General features: G+C 44.4%; 1 protein-coding gene across 5 annotated transcripts in view; it reads right to left on the reverse strand.

Moving 5' to 3' along the window:
* GGACT (gamma-glutamylamine cyclotransferase) overlaps positions 1-13541 on the reverse strand; it is a 52879-nt gene extending 39338 nt beyond the window's left edge. For 2 of the 5 annotated variants that reach the window (XM_027973756.3, XM_042255037.2), the window contains exon 1: positions 13515-13541. The gene's annotated coding sequence lies outside the window, so the exon portion shown is untranslated. Of the gene's footprint in view, positions 1-12496; positions 12792-12941; positions 13415-13514 lie in introns of those variants that run through there. The other 3 variants (XM_060394659.1, XM_060394662.1, XM_060394660.1) reach the window with 2 other exon arrangements.
* Between the last annotated feature and the right edge of the window lie 2560 nt (positions 13542-16101).

Consider the following 16101-nt stretch of genomic DNA (forward strand, 5'->3'; position numbering starts at 1 on the left):
TTGGAGGGAATGATGCTGAAGCTGAAACTCCGGTACTTTGGCCACCTCATGAGAAGAGTTGACTCATTGGAAAAGACTCTGATGCTGGGAGGGATTGGGGGCAGGAGGAGAAGGGGACGACAGAGGATGAGATGGCTGGATGGCATCACGGACTCGATGGACGTGAGTCTGAGTGAACTCCGGGAGTTGGTGATGGACAGGGAGGCCTGGCGTGCTGCAATTCATGGGGTCGCAAAGAGTCGGATGCGACTGAACTGAACTGATGCTACAAACAGGTCTATGCAGTTCGTGGCCCTGAGTCAAATTTGTGTTAAGCTTCAGGAGTTGCTCTGGAGTCTGCTTTCCTGAATAAATATCTGGGATTTTTTAGGATTCAGCTAATAAGGGAAGAAGTGGAACATTTCACTAATATTTGCTGTTACCATAGGAGAATTTTAAGATGCTAAAACAGGAAGCAATTACATTTTAAAATGGAAGAAAGTGAAATCTAGACTTAGTCAAACTACATTATTTGCCTGAGGTCATAATTACAGGTGGTAATTATGAGAAAAGCTGGAAAGAGAAACCATTTCCTGTTTCCCTCTACAATCCTCTTCTAGGAGCAATGGGCTTGCGCCCTCCAGAACTCCTCTGAACCGCACTGTTTAATACGCCGCCACCAGGGGGCAGCAGGTGCATTAGTCCGGTGTTCGAAACCCTGGACTTAAAGCCCCAATAAATTTGCATTATGCCTTCCTTCAACCCCCTCCAAAATATACATATATCCAAGACTTTATTAATACCAACAAGCATAAAGTTTAAAGAATATCCATAATAACTCTTAAAACAAAGACTTGGGTCCAATGGAGGCAACATCCTTACTAATCAATCCTTCAGTAATTTTGATGTACTCCAATCTAACTGATGTAATAAAAGTCTATCAGTACGTCCGTTTTAAAAATGACTTAACCACAGAAACCCATTTCTTTTCATTCTGAACTGAATTTTCCTGGCACTTGGCCTCCGAGGCTTTAGACCACAGCAACGTGAAGCCCTTCCGGCCATCTGTCCTCAGTCTCCCTTCCTTGGTCAGACGCATTTTTCTTTCTGATGCCCTATGTCACAAAGGAAGGTCTGTCAATAGGTCTGACCCTCCAGCAACTTTCAAGAAGCAAAAGCAGAGAGAGTCTGGTCACAAAGTAAAACCTACATGGACACTACTCTTCCAGTTAGATGACAGTAAGGTCCACGCTTTTTAAATGATACTACTACCCACCAGAAGCTCAAACCACAGCAGCTAATGGGGGAGACCTGAATTTAAAGATAGGCCCCATCTTAGCAAAGACCTTGTCCACCCCAAGACTTCACAGTTTCACCTCATGTGAGCGGTGAGGAACAGCACCACCAGGGATATTCTGGTAAGCAGTCCAGGAGTCAACTCCACACTTGCAAGCAACAGTGATCAGTAGCCATGTTCCTAAATCTTCCAGTGGGGGATATATGAGCTTTATTTCACAGATCTCAAATGGTTTTCTTCCTGAGCTCAGCATGCTTTCAGAAGGAAAAAGGGATTCAAACACAAGCATTTACTGCTGCCTCAGACACACAGGAGCGGTCCATCTTTAAAGGACAACAGGGTTCACCTGGCTAAAAGGCACTCAAAGAAATCACTCTCTGCCTACATCCATTTGCTTTCATGGAATTAACTATTCACCAATCAATCTAATCTAGCATAAAACTGATGGCAAGAGAAATCACAGTGCTCATGGTAAAAGCACATGCCTTTGGGAGCAAGACATGCACGAGACACATATAATGAATGGTCACTGCAAAATGCATCACGGTCCAGACACTGCTCTGTAAACCTCTGCCAAATACGACGTGTCAGTGGGTGAGATCCAAGGAAGACGCGCATCTGTAGACTAATCTGGTTTTAATCTAGCTATTTTCCGATACAGAATATTTAACATATTAAAATGTAGAATATCACCAGAATACCAGAAATATTTCTAATGGGTATATAAAATAAATTTAGTTTGGTAATTTATTCAAGAATTATTTAAAATATTTCTATGATACTCAAAAAACTGAAATCAGATAATTAAAAGAAAAAAAAACAACACACCAATTAAGGTGGCTCAAATTTTAAAAACCTGACAATATCAAGTGCTGTCAAGGACACAGAACAACTGGAATTCTCCTACATTCCTGATAGAGATACAAAATGGTGCGGCTTCCCTGGTAACTCAGCAGTAAAGAATCTGTCTGCCAAAGCAGGAAATGCGAGTTCGATCCCTGGGTAGGGAAGATCCCTTGGAGAAGGAAATAGCAACCCACTCCAGTATTCTTGCCTGAGAAATCCTCTGGACAGAGGAGCCTGGTGCGCTCCAGTCCATGCGTTGCAAAGAGTCGGACACCACTTAGCGACTGACCAACAGCAGCCACTTTGGGAGACAACTTGGCAGTTTCTTATGAAGTTCAACGTACACCTACCCCCTGACCCAGCCACCTAGTCAGAGGGATCCACCATAGAAAGATAAAAAAACTTTTGATCACATAAAATCCCATATACAAATGTTTGTAGCAGCTCTATTCATAACCACCAAAATTTATGAAGAATCCAAATGTTCAACAGATGCTCAACAGTGGATGGATAAACTCGTGCTATGTCCAGCAGATGAAGAAAGGATCCACATGTGGGCGAATCTCAAAGATGTCCTCTGAATGTAAGAAGCCAGTCTCAGAGGTTACATACTGTGTAACTTCACTTACGTGACTTTCTGGGAAAGGCAAAAGTATAAAGATGGAGACCAGATCAAGGGTGATCAGAAATTAGGGGCAGGGTGAGGGTTTCACTTCAAGGGTGCAGAATGAGGGAGGGCTTCTTTTGTTTTCTGGGTATTTCTGGTGATGGGAGTGCTCTATAAGGTTACAGGAATCAATTTTAAAACTCGAAGTATTATACAACAAAAAAGGTCAATTTTACTTTATATAAATTCAAAATAATGACTGAAAGCATGAGAGCATGCAATTGATGTCAAACAATGAGATAAAAGCAAAAGGTAGATATAAGAGTAAGAGCATTCTGAATTAAGCTAAGATGGCACGTATTCATTATTATAATTAAAACAGACTAAGAGATATATTAATATAAACCAAATACAATAAAAGAGCTTTGCTTTGATCTTGCTTTGAATAAAACAGCTGAACAGATTATTTTAGACAACTGGGGATATTTGAATACAGCATTATACAATATCAAAGACTTTTTGTTAATTGTTAGGTAGCTGCTGCTGCTGCTGCTGCTAAACCACTTCAGTCGTGTCCGACTCTGTGTGACCCCATGGACTGCAGCCTACCAGGCTCCTCTGTCCATGGGATTTTCCAGGGCAAGAGTACTGGAGTGGGTTGCCATTGCCTTCTCCAAATTGTTAGGTAGGATTATAGTTATTTTAAAAGTAAATTTTTGAATAAAATTCAATACCAAAATATTTAGGGGTGAGGGATACTTCCGGTTCAAGATGGCAGAGTAGAGGGACATGAGCTTATCTCTTCCTGTGAAAGTAACAAAGCTGCAACTTCCTGTCGAACAATCATTGACAAGAGGACGCTGGAACCCACCAAAAAAAGACAAAGCAGAAGCCACACTGAGATGGCAGGAAGGGCACAATCATGATAAAATCAAATCCACACCCCTCCACCCCGGGTGGGTGAGAGGGCCCACAGACCCCAGGGCGGGGTTGTCTCAGGCCAAAGGACACAGGCAGCGCAACCCCACCCATCAGCAGATAATTGGATTAAAGTTTTACTGAGCAAGGCCTTGCCCACCAGAGCAAGACTCAGTTTTTCCCACCACCAGTCCCTCCCATCAGGAGGCTTGCACAAGCCTTCTAGCCTGCTCCTTCAGACGGCAGACAGAAGAACCACAATCCCACAGTGGCTAAAACAAAAACCACATTTCGGGAAAACAATGGGGACGATGCAAGAAATGTTTACCAAGGAACTAAAAGAACAAACAAACAAAGATGAATAATACATGAGAAGGAATCAACAGCAGAATAACTGAGGCAGAAGAATGGATAAATGACCTGGAGGACAGAATGTTGGAAATCACTTGCTCCAAAACAGAATATAGAAAAAAGAATGGGGGAAAAAAAATATGAAGACAGCCTAAGAGACCTCTAGGACAACATTAAATGCAACAACATTCGCATTACTGGGGTCCCAGAAGGAGAAGAGAGAGAGGGAAAGAAGCTGAGAAAATATTTTAAGGGATAATAGCTGAAAACTTCCTTAACATGGGAAAAGAAATAGACAGCCCAGGCCAGGAAGCACAGAGAATCCCAGGCAGGATAAACCCAAGGAGGAACGTCGTGAGAGACACAGTAATCACACTGACAAAAATTAAAGACAAGACAAAATATTAAAAGCAAGAAGGGAAAAACTACAAATAACATACAAGGAAACTCCCTTCAGGTTATCGGCTGGTTTCTCAACAGAAACTCTACAAGTCAGAAGAGAACTGCATGATATATTAAAGTGATGAAAGGGAAGAGCCTACAACCAAGAGTACTCTACTCAGCGAGCCTCTCATTCAGATTTGATGGAGAAATCAAAAGCTTTCCAAACAAGCAAAAGTTCAGAGACTTCAGCACCAGCAAACCAGCTTTACAGCAAATCCAAAGGGAACTTCTCCAGGCTGGAACATAAGAGAAGACCTACAGAACATAATCCCAAACAATGAAGAAAATGGTAAACAGGATCACAGATATTGATAATTACCTTAAATGTAAATGGATTAAATGCACCAACCAAAAGACAGAGACTGGCTGGGTGGATGAAAGCATGGACATATATGCGCTTCCACTCATCACATCACTCACGTGACCCCCCAAATTGCATGCAATTATTTTATATTGCTAGGTTAATCACATCCCCATTATGGCTCACAACTGTAATTATCTTTTATTTTTTGTTTGGCTATTGTGAAAACTGATAAACATCTTTTACCATTGTGATTATGATTATGTAACTATTACTCACTGTATCAGGACTGGTCAACAGAAAAACAATAGAATTCTATATCACAAAAACTACTATTTAATAGTAAAACCTGTAATCACTTTTTTTTGTAATCATTTTTTAAAATCTAGATGCATATCAATTATCTTGGAATTTTTTGAAAAATACAAATGCCCAGGTATTGCTTTTTTCCTCCAAAGCTCCAGATATATTTCTAATGAGAAGCCATGTTTAGGAACACCAGACCTATATGATGATCTTTTATTCCTATCTAGTTTGTTTCATTTATTTCTATTTCATATTCAGGGCTCCCATTCCATTTAGTTCATGTCTTCCAATTTCTCCATCCTTTTTTTTGATGCTCCTTCTCAAGCCTTTATCAAGAATAGTATAAAAGCTTTGTATACATATATAAATATGTATTATATATATTTTAGAAAGCTTGTGAATTTTTGCCTAACTAAAAAATGTATGACATTTTGATTCCACTTGTTTGACTTAGTATGCATAGCATACTAGATTTCTAATTTTAAAAGTTGGCATGCAACAAGCAACAAAAGTTTACTGTCTGGCACAGGGAACTATAATCAATATCTTATAATAACCTATAATGGAAAATAATTTCAAAAATAATATACGGGTATATGTATAATTGAATTACCTTGCTGCACACCTGAAACATTATAAGTCAACTACACTTCAATAAAATATATATATTAAGAAAAAAAAAATCTAGGGGTGAAATGACATAGGTGCTGATATTTGCTTCAAAATTCTCCAGAAGCAAGCCAATGAACAAAAACTCAAAAAGCAAAGAAAGGAGGGCAATTGAAGCAGGTATGGTAAAGCCAGGATGGTGTGTGGATTCTGCCACTGCGGGTTCACAAGGGTTTACTGTGCTCTTATTTGAGGAGCGCTGGAGATATTTATACCCAGATGCTGGGAAGATTGAAGGCAGGAGGAGAAGCGGGTGACAGAGGATGAGATGGGTAGATGGCATCACCGACTTGATGATGAGTTTGAGCACAGTCTGGGAGTTGGTGATGGACAGGGAGGCCTGGTGTGCTTGCAGTCCATGAGTTGCAAAGAGTTGGACACGACTGAGCGACTGAACTGAACTGGAGATGTACATTAAAAAAACGACGAGAGGAAAAAAACCAGGGACTTATTTTTCATAAATACTCCCAAGAATGCCATCTAGCTGTTCTTTATTCACTTAGAAGATAGATTAATTTCCCCCCACAGCTTTTTAGGCTTTTATAATCTGCATCTAACTTTACAGAAAACCGAGTCGAGAGAGAAAGAGTAATTCAAGGCAGCTGTGATTCGTCTCAAAAATAGTGGCTCAAAGAATGCTTTTAAATCTCATTTAATGCTCATAAATAATTAAGACTATCATAAGCTATAGAAATATTAATAGTTTTCATTAATTTATCTGCTATACCTACCTAAGTGCAGATGACAACGGCAGGAAGAGGTAATTAACGCTCAAAAAGCTTTAAAGGCAGATGTAGGAATGGACAGAGACAAGAACACAGCATAATACAAGTTCTCTCTAATTTACTCTTTCTCTGCTTTCCTCTGGTGTAACTCCAACGGTCAGAGGTCTATAAAAGCACTCCCAGTCAGTGGGGGTCTGTTAGGAGGGAGGCCTAGCTCTCAGCCAGTCAGTATTAACGGAGAAGAAAATACTCAATCCTGGGTTGGCCAAAAAGCTCTTCTGGGTTTTTCCATGAGACAGGATTGGAAACCTGAATAAGCTTTTCGGCCAACCCAATATTATAATATGAATTTTATTTATCATAAGGCAGTATTTAAGGCTAGTGTGCAAAAAGAATTACACAGGCAAAAGCAACAGAAAAACCAGAAGGTAAAATAGCTGCGGTTCAAAACCCCCGTCAGGGTGCAGAGCAGGCGTGACCTGGAGGGGATGGGGGCACGGGGGCACAGGAGTCGGTCAAAGAAGATCCTGACCGCCGCTCCGTGGAGACACAATCGGGGAGGTTTCACAGAAGCCTGCCTGCACCGAACCGCCACCATCGGAGAGCCCAGGAGCCTAGGAAAGCCGAGCAACCAGGATAACTGTCAGCACCTGGCCGGAGCGCAACCAACCGCCCAAACATCTGGGGAGCCACCGCCAACCCAGCGAGGTGGCGGCAGAAAGGCCCCCAAAGACGCCTTGTCCTCAGCCCCAGAGCCTGGTACAGGGGGCTCTATGGATTGTGTGCGGTTCAAGTTAAGGGCCTGAAGATGTGGAATTACCCTGGATGCTCCAAGGGGGCCCAATCGAACCACGAAGCTTCCAAACGGAGCCGTTCTCTTGGCTGGGGGGCCCCCAGGGACATACAGGGGCTCCCTTGCAAGTGGAGGCTGCAAGGTCAAGAAAACACGTTCGCCTCCACAGCTTCCGGGGCGGGGGGAGGAACATGGCCCCCCCAAGACCCAGATTTCAGCCCAGTGACACCCAGCTGGACTCCTGCCCTAGAGAACAGGACAATCCATCTGGGTGGTTTAAGCTCCGGCAGGACCAGGAAACTAAGACAAAGTCAGACCTGCTTCCTCAAGTCACCAGGCCTCCGCCTGAGCCCCCTGCTGCCACTTTGCCTCCTCACTTCCCCACAAAAGGGTACTTGTGATTAAAAGACGTGCCGCCCACATCTCACATCTCCACTCAAAAGTATCCCTCCCCCCGGAAAAGCTCTCCTGACCATAGACCCTGCTTAACCATGCCAGGCGAGGCCAGGAGCCCACTCCAGGCATTCTCTTAGCACCTCTCAGCTTGGGCCTGGCTTGACTGAATTCTTTCCTTCAGAGTCTACACTTATCGAGTGTTGACTAAATGCTAGTTCAGTTCAGATCAGTCGCTCAGTCGTGTCCAACTCTTTGCAACCCCAGGGACTGCAGCACACCAGGCCTCCCTGTCCATCACCAACTCTCGGAGTCCACCCAAACCCATGTCCATTGAGTCAGTGATGCTATCCAACCATCTCATTCTCTGTCGTCCCCTTCTCCTCCTGCCTTCAATCTTTCGCAGCATCAGGGTCTTTTCCAATGAGTCAGCTCTTTGCATGAGGTGGCCAAAGTATTGGAGTTTCGGAGCACCACACAAAGGAATTTTCATGGGTTCTCTGATTCAAGCCTCCCCAAAACCCTAGCAGGTAGACGTGATTCTTAGCCTCCATCTTTTAAATTAAGAAGTTCAAAATCACCCAGCCAGTAGGTGAAGCCAGGCAGTCTAACATGGGAGTTGGTGCCTTTAACCATGCAATTAGCATCTGCCTCTGACATGAGAAATGTGAATTCCAACATCTTCTGCCTTTATTAACAAAATACCCCTAGTATTCACCACAGAGTAGAGAATTAATAGTTGCTGAATATGAACAAATAGGACAAAATGGCTTTTCCATCTACTATTCTTTCTATTTAAGAAAACTTTTTCATTTTGGGAAGTCAAAGATATACAGAAGTCATGATATGATGACCCCCAAAATACCCATCTCCCAACATCAAAACTTGTCAACGTAGGGCCCATCTTAAAGGCCAACATTTAATCAAATGGATATTATAATAGCTGGTAGAAAGAGTATTATTTTCAGAATCATATGTACCTAGTTTTCATCATATGCTTATTAATCTGTGTTAACAGATTTTTTTTTTAAAGAGCTTAAAATGGTATTTCTTCATGAGACACAAACCAGGGATACTGTAAAGGGGAGATTGACATTTTTTCCCCTATGTAAAATTAAAATTTTTCTTAGAGAATAAATACTGTACAAAGTTTTTAAAAATGGGGAAACAGTTGTAACATATTTGACAAAAGATTAGCATCCTCAATGTATACAGAGTTCTTACAAATCAGTAAGAAAAAGACCAATGGCACATTATCTAGGAAAAAAAAAAGGTTTCAACAGATTCACCACTATTCCTGAAAGACAAAAAGACAGGCCTTCGACTAACACCCCCTGTCAACACACTTTCTCTGGTACTCTACAGTTTACAACAGCAAACACTCCCGAAAAGAGGAAAACAACTGACACCTGTAAGCTGCTTTCTTCAAATCCACGGAGCCTTAGAATCCTGCATTAGAGGGAGCTTGAAGAGTGTCTGACCTCGGAATCCTTCCAAACAGGATGCAGGACAAGTAGTTCCACCTCACGGTGGGACCAGAAGTCCACGGACCAGGTGTCCGGTTCTCAGTCCCGCCGGGGGTGAGATGAAGAGGAAGGTGAGTGAAGAACGCGGAGTGTTTAAGAGATGAGGGCTTAAAGGCTAAAGCACCCAGCCCCCTGGATGGCATCTCAGACCTCGGGTGTGCGGCTCAGAAGGAAGGGACTGCCATTCAGTGGAAAAACATGACCCAGGGGGCTGAAGGATGCCTAGAACAGAGGCAAGCTCGCACTGGTGTAGCAGAGGGGCCCAAAGCTCTCAACTTTGAGAAACAGCAGTTATAGCCTCTCCTTCAGATAAGGAAAACAAGAATGGAGTCTATCTTCAGCCATCAGGGTAAGATTATTTTAGGAATACTGAGTTTCCCGGACGTGGATTTGAGTCTTTTTTTAGGAAAAGATTTTTTTTTTTTTATGTGGACCATTTCTAAAGTCTTTATTGAATTTGTACAATATTGCTTCTGTTTTATGTCTTGGTTTTTTGGCTGTAACGCAGGAGAGATCTTATCTCCCTGGCCAGGAATCAAACCCTCATCCCCCTGCATTGAGCAAAATCTTAACCACTGAACTGCCAGGGAAATCCCCTCGAATCTTTTGAAATTGAAAGTCGCTCAGTCGTGTCCCACTCTTTTCGACCCCATGGACTATACTGTCCATGGAATTTTCCAGGCCAGAATACTGGAGTGGGTAGCCTTTCCCTTCTCCAGGGGATCTTTCCAACCCAGGGATCAAACCTGGGTCTCCCGCATTGCAGGCCAATTCTTTACCAGCTGAATCACAAAAGAAGCCCAAGAATACTGGAGTGGGTAGCCTATCCCTTCTCCAGGGGCTCTTCCCAACCCAGGAATTGAACCGAGGTCTCCTGCATTGCAGGTGGATGCTTTACCAACTGAGCTATGAGGGAAGCTCAAATCTTTTAAAGTCCTAAATTAAGAACCAAAAAAAAAAAAAAAAAAAAAAAAAATTCAGGGACTTCCCTGGCAGTCCAAGAAGATGGCACACTTCCAATGCAGGGGGCGCAGGTTTGACCTCTGGTCAGGGAACTAAGATTCCATATGCTGCATGGTACGGCCAACAGATAAAATAGTGACTCGTTCAACTGTTAGAAAAAACATCCAAATCACATCTGAAGCATACTTGCCGTAAATGGTGACTCTGACTCTAATTAAGCCTTTAGATCTACCTTGCAGTTTATGCAGACACAGTAGATAGAGGAACAAGCTAACCTACACTCTATACAAAGCTGAATAAACCCAGAATGAGAGCCGTCCAGAGCCGACCAGGCGATACCAGCGAATCATGGCATTCAAGAAACCCACAGGACTGCTTCAGACCAGAGTCAGCAAACTACGGCCCTCAGATAACTCCCACCTGCAGGCGGAGTTTAAAACAAAAACCTTTGGAAACAATTTTCCTAGAACACAGCCATGCTCATTCACATATCATCCATGGTTGAGTCTTTACAGCAACACAGCTGAGTAGCTGCAACGGAGACCACATGGCCTGAGAAGGCTTAAGGAGTTAGTCATTAGCCCTTTTCACTAAGTCTGTCAAACCCTGTCCTGGACTAAGAGACAATAGACACTCAACAAAACACCCTGTGTGGCCCATTTTGACTCACACAAGCCAAGGGTAAAAGTGCATTTCTGAGGCAATCAAGGAAATCTGTGGACTGGGTTCTAGAAAACATGAAGGGATTATTGTCAATTTGATAAAGAGATAACAACGGTATTATGGTTATGCAAGAAAATGCCTTTTTGGAGGTACAGGCCACACTAGTCGGGCTTCCTGGGTGGCTCAGTAGTTAAGAATCCGCCTGCCAATGCAGGAGACCCGGGTTCGATCCCTTGGTTGGGAAGATCCCCTGGAGAAGGGAACAGCAACCCATACCAGGATCAATGCCTGGGAAATTCCACGGACAGAGGAGCGTGGCAGGCCATAGCCCATGGGGTCGCAAAAAGTCAGGCATGACCTTAGCCATAACTAAACAAAAGCAACTACCCTAGACAGGGGTGAAATATGTTATCTGCAATTTAAACTACTTCAACGAAAAGATTAGCAGATACAGCCAAAAAAAAAAAAGAAATTGTTTTAATCAACCATTGTTGATGGATATATGGAAGATCATTATACCATTCCCTTCCCTTTTAAATTTGCTTTAATAAAAAGCAAATTAAAAATCAGAGCTCTGATCAAAAACTAGAGTTTATCTCCAGAGGGCCTTTCTCTCTAGGCAGGCCTCCGGCCGCACCATCCTTACAGAGTTTCATCCCTATTTCTCCAACACGGTTACAAGATCCCCTGGACCAGGAAATGGCAACCCACTCCAGTATTCTTGCCTGGAGAATCCCATGGACCGAGGAGCCTGGTAGGCTACAGTTCATGGAATCACAAAGAGTGGGACATGACTAAGCCTGCACGCACACAGGCACAGTCTGCCACCAGGAATGCTGGTCCCCATTCCACTCCTCTGCCTGTAAAAATTCTACCCTGGGTCCAAGGTGAAGCCTCACTACGACCTCCCCCAGTCCTCTGCCAGGAATTCATTTCCCAGTGCTCTAACTGCCCTTGGGCACTTATTTCATCCTCCAGAAATGTTAGCTATTTACCATGTCCATTACCTTGTGATGTCATACAAACCCGAGACTTCTACTAACTGTAAACCAGTTTCAGGGGGTATAATATGGGGGCATAATAACACCTTCCACATTGTAATCTCTGCCTACTCTCTGCCTAGCTCTCAGATCCAATCTAGGCAAGGTCATTTTGCCCTGAGCAGTATTACTGACCAGAGAGAGCTTCAATTAAAGAACGAATCTGTTACGCAAGATGCCGGCCCTGTTTAACCAACACTCTCTTCATAAAGTCTCTAATCTGAGCGTTACCTCTTGGATGAAGAAGGTCCTAGAAAAGAGTAAGATTGCTTGAATTTTGTCCTCCTGTCGTCACCTTCCTTGGGACCGTCCGTCTGCCAACAATGCTGCACTAATCTCCATGCCCACCGGTGCCCTAGCCCCTTGGAAAGGCCCAGCGGACTTGAGTACAAAGCCCTCAAGTACAGAGCCTTGACTCCACCTGCAAGAGCTGACCCAGACTGGAACTTTCAAGATCTTACTACATAAAATAAGAGGGCAATGAACAGATCATTTTATAAACTTAATACCATGTTCTATCTTTGCTCTATTCTTCTGCCCACAATTGGCTACCTAAGGTCAGCGTGAATAACCACCTTCTCTAGGTCTAGTGCTAATAGTCAGGACCCTGGTTTGCAAGGTCAGCCAGTCCAAAACACTTCTGTACAAAGGTCCACCAATTAGAAATTAATTTACCTTTGCAAACTCAGCTTTTGAAACACAAATGCTCTCTACCCAGGCAGTCTGCTTATTCAGGAACTTCTGGTTTCTCCAGGGAGTCGTTTTAGGAAAAACAAGGCATTTGGGGAAAATGTGGGCAACCTGCAGGGGTCTCTTATTAGCATTTCAATAAATTGAGTGAGACCAGGGAGAACGGTCTTCAGTTACAGGAAAAAGTACATAAAAACGTGTGTGTGAGACCTACACTTTATATTGGTCAAATCCAACTGATTTAGAGAGAACTTTTAGTTTTTAATCCAAGATTTCTCCCTGGGACATTAAGCAAAACTAATATCCTGCTTTAAGAAGACGTGGCTCCAAGTCTCATTTTCTTATCAGTTCAATATTAACAGCCTGGAGTCAGGTGTGTTTTAAAATCATGCACCAATAAATTTAATTATTAAAAAAAAAAATCGTGCACCTCTTTAGCGTTACCAGTGCGGCTGCGGTGTTCTCTTGGCCAATAGAGTGAAAACTCAATAAGCATATTTCCTAACCAAGGCAGTAAAAGAGATTTCTTCAAAAACTCAGCGGGGTCACTAACAGCTCCAAAGAAGCCCGAACTCAGAAACTGACAAGCGCCAGATGGTCTCTTTTCTTGTGCAGCTTTCTGGTCTCCTCGCAAACAGGGATCTCCAAAGTTAAAACCAGAAGCATCAGACCGGGAGATCCTTTTCAAGGGGACCCTTCTGATGGGTCATCACGTCTTCTTTGGGAAGAGGCGGCGTCTACACCTGGGTAACTGGCCGAGGCGTCCGCGTCGCGCTGCGCCGGACACCGTGCGGACGCGCTAACGGCCCGGGGCGCCGCCCTTCCAGCCGCTCCCGCGGGCGCCGCGTCCCGCCACGGCCGCGGCTCTGTCCCCGCCCTCCGTCCCCGGCTCGCGCGGGCCCCGGAGACGCGCCGGCGTGCGACGCCCCCACGCCCCGGGGCCCCCTCGCGGCGGGGGCGGGGACGGACAGGGGCCGGGCTCGGCCCGCGCCCGGCGACTCACCTGCCTCGGAGCGCGGCGCCCTTCGGCGAGAGCCGGCCCGAGCGACCGAGCGGAAATCCCGGCCGGCCGTGGCTGGGGCGGCCGCCCCGGGGAGGCCGCCCCCGAGGGCGCCCCCTGGAGGCGGGACGCGGTACCCGCCCGCCCGCGGGGGCCGCGCGCACACACCCGAGCACGCGCCGGGAGCCCCGAGGACGCACACCTGGGGCTTCTCTACCGCTGCGTGCGCTCTAAGGCGGCCCGCCTGGGCGTCCACGGTCAGCCTTGAGTCCGTGTTGGACCCAGACCCGCCTGGGGACACATACACACACACGAGTCCACGTTGGACCCAGACACACCTGGGAACACACACACACACAGCCTTGAGTCTATGTTGGGCCCAGATCCATCTGGACACACATACAGACCCACCTGAACACACACACACACACACACACACACACACCCTCTAAGGTAGCCCGCCTGGGCGTCCAGGATCAATCTTGAGTCCATATTGGACCCAGACCCACCTGGACACACACACATACACACTCACACACACAGAAATGAGCCCACGTATCCTGTAGGACAGATGGACAAAGTGATGACCAAGGCCTCACTCCAGCAGCCACACTCCACTCGGCACTGATACTGGATACAGGTAATTGTGTAACCTTGATACTCCTGCTAAGTCTGCTAAGTCACTTCAGTCGTGTCCGACTCTGTGCGACACCATGGACTGCAGCCACCCAGGTTCCTCCGTCCATGGGATTCTCCAGGCAAGAATACTGGAGTGGGTTGCCATGCCCTCCTCCAGGGGATCATGACTTACCATCTGCTACTATTTACCAATTCTCCATTTTCACTTAAAACTGTGGTTGGAGGAGTTCATGCTTAGTCACTTCAGCCATGTCTGACTCTTTGCGACCCTGTAGACTGTAGTTCACCAGGCTCCCCAGTCCATGGGATTCTCCAGGCAAGAATACTGGAGTGGGTTGCCATGCCCTCCTCCCCGGGATCATTTACCATCTCTTCCCTGGATCCCAGGACTAAATTTGAGCCCCAGCAATGAGAGGAGTGAAGACTCTCTTTTTTTTCTTTCTAGACTTAGTTATTCTGGGCTTAAGCAGTCCTACTTTGAGGACCTGGGTGAAAAGAATGGCAGAGAGATTGAGGGGAGCCACTTCTGCCCCCACCCCAAAGATGAATGCCTAAGTACTAGTTGTTGGACTAGAAATAATCCCCCTTACTCATTTTCTGCCTTTCCACTCTCTCATGTATGGGGTTGGACTCATGTGGCTTTTACAATCTGGTTTCTACCCAAACATTTCCAATAATGCTGATGTGGTTGTGTTTTGAACAGATGTGCAATTTCTAAAGAAATCTAAAAGATCAGATTCATAAACCATAATTTTCATAGAGTTCTTTCTTGTGTGGGGAAGTTCATAATTAAATTTAAATGTATATTAGTATAAAAAAGCCACATCTAATGTATATTTTAACATATCATTTTTAAAGAGTAGCTGTAATCATCTTAATTTTTCTCTACCAAAAGGAAGAGTGGTTCCATTTTTATTAATTTTTTGAAGGAGGAAGGTCATGTCATCAAAAGAAAGTGTGAGGGAAATAAATGAATAAATAATTCCCCTGATAAAGGAAGATTAAAGATGGTAAGGAAGTGAGTGTTAAATTGCATTTATTGCCAGATAAGGCTGGGAGAGTCTGTTCCAATATGGATTAGGCTCTGTGGGATGACATATTCAGTTTAACTGTCAAAAAGTCACCCACAGAAAAATAATTTATAACAGTAATTTTCAAAATATGGTCCCAGATGGGCAACATGAGCAGCACCTGGAAATTCAGAAATGTAAACTCAAAGCCCACACCCCAAGCCTTCTGAATAACCAACTCTGGGGGGTGATACCCAGCAAAATGAAATGCATTTTAACAAGTGCTTCTTTTTTTTTTCATAATAATCATTTATTTTCCCCCCATTTTTATTAAGTTATAATTGTCTCACAGCATTATAAAAGTTTAAGGTAATTTGCATAATGATTAAATCAGCATAATGATTTGACTTATAGACAGCATGAAATGATTATCACAAGTTTAGTGAACATCCATCATCTTCAGTTCAGTTCAGTCCCTCAGTCGTGTCTGTCTCTTTGCGACCCCATGGACTGCAGCACGCCAGGCCTCCCTGTCCATCACCAACTCCCGGAGCCCACTCAAACTCATGTCCATCGAGTCAGTGATGCCATCCAACCATCTCGTTCTCTGTTGTCCCCTTCTCCACCTGCCTTCAGTCTTTCCCAGCATCAGGTTCTTTTCCAATGAGTCAGCTCTTCACATCAGGTGGCCAAAGTATTGGAGTTTCAGCTTCAACATCAGTCCTTCCAATGAACACTCAGGACTGATCTCCTTTAGGATGGACTGGTTGGATCTCCTTGCAGTCCAAGGGACTCTCAAGAGTCTTCTCCAACACCACAGTTCAAAAGCATCAATTCTCCGGCACTCAGCTTTCTTTATAGTACAACTCTCACATCCATACATGACTACTGAAAAAACCATAGCTTTGACTAGACGGACCTTTGCTGGCAAAGTAAGGTCT

The sequence above is a fragment of the Ovis aries genome, chromosome 10 (assembly GCF_016772045.2).
Source record: "Ovis aries strain OAR_USU_Benz2616 breed Rambouillet chromosome 10, ARS-UI_Ramb_v3.0, whole genome shotgun sequence".
Lineage (NCBI taxonomy): Eukaryota > Metazoa > Chordata > Mammalia > Artiodactyla > Bovidae > Ovis > Ovis aries.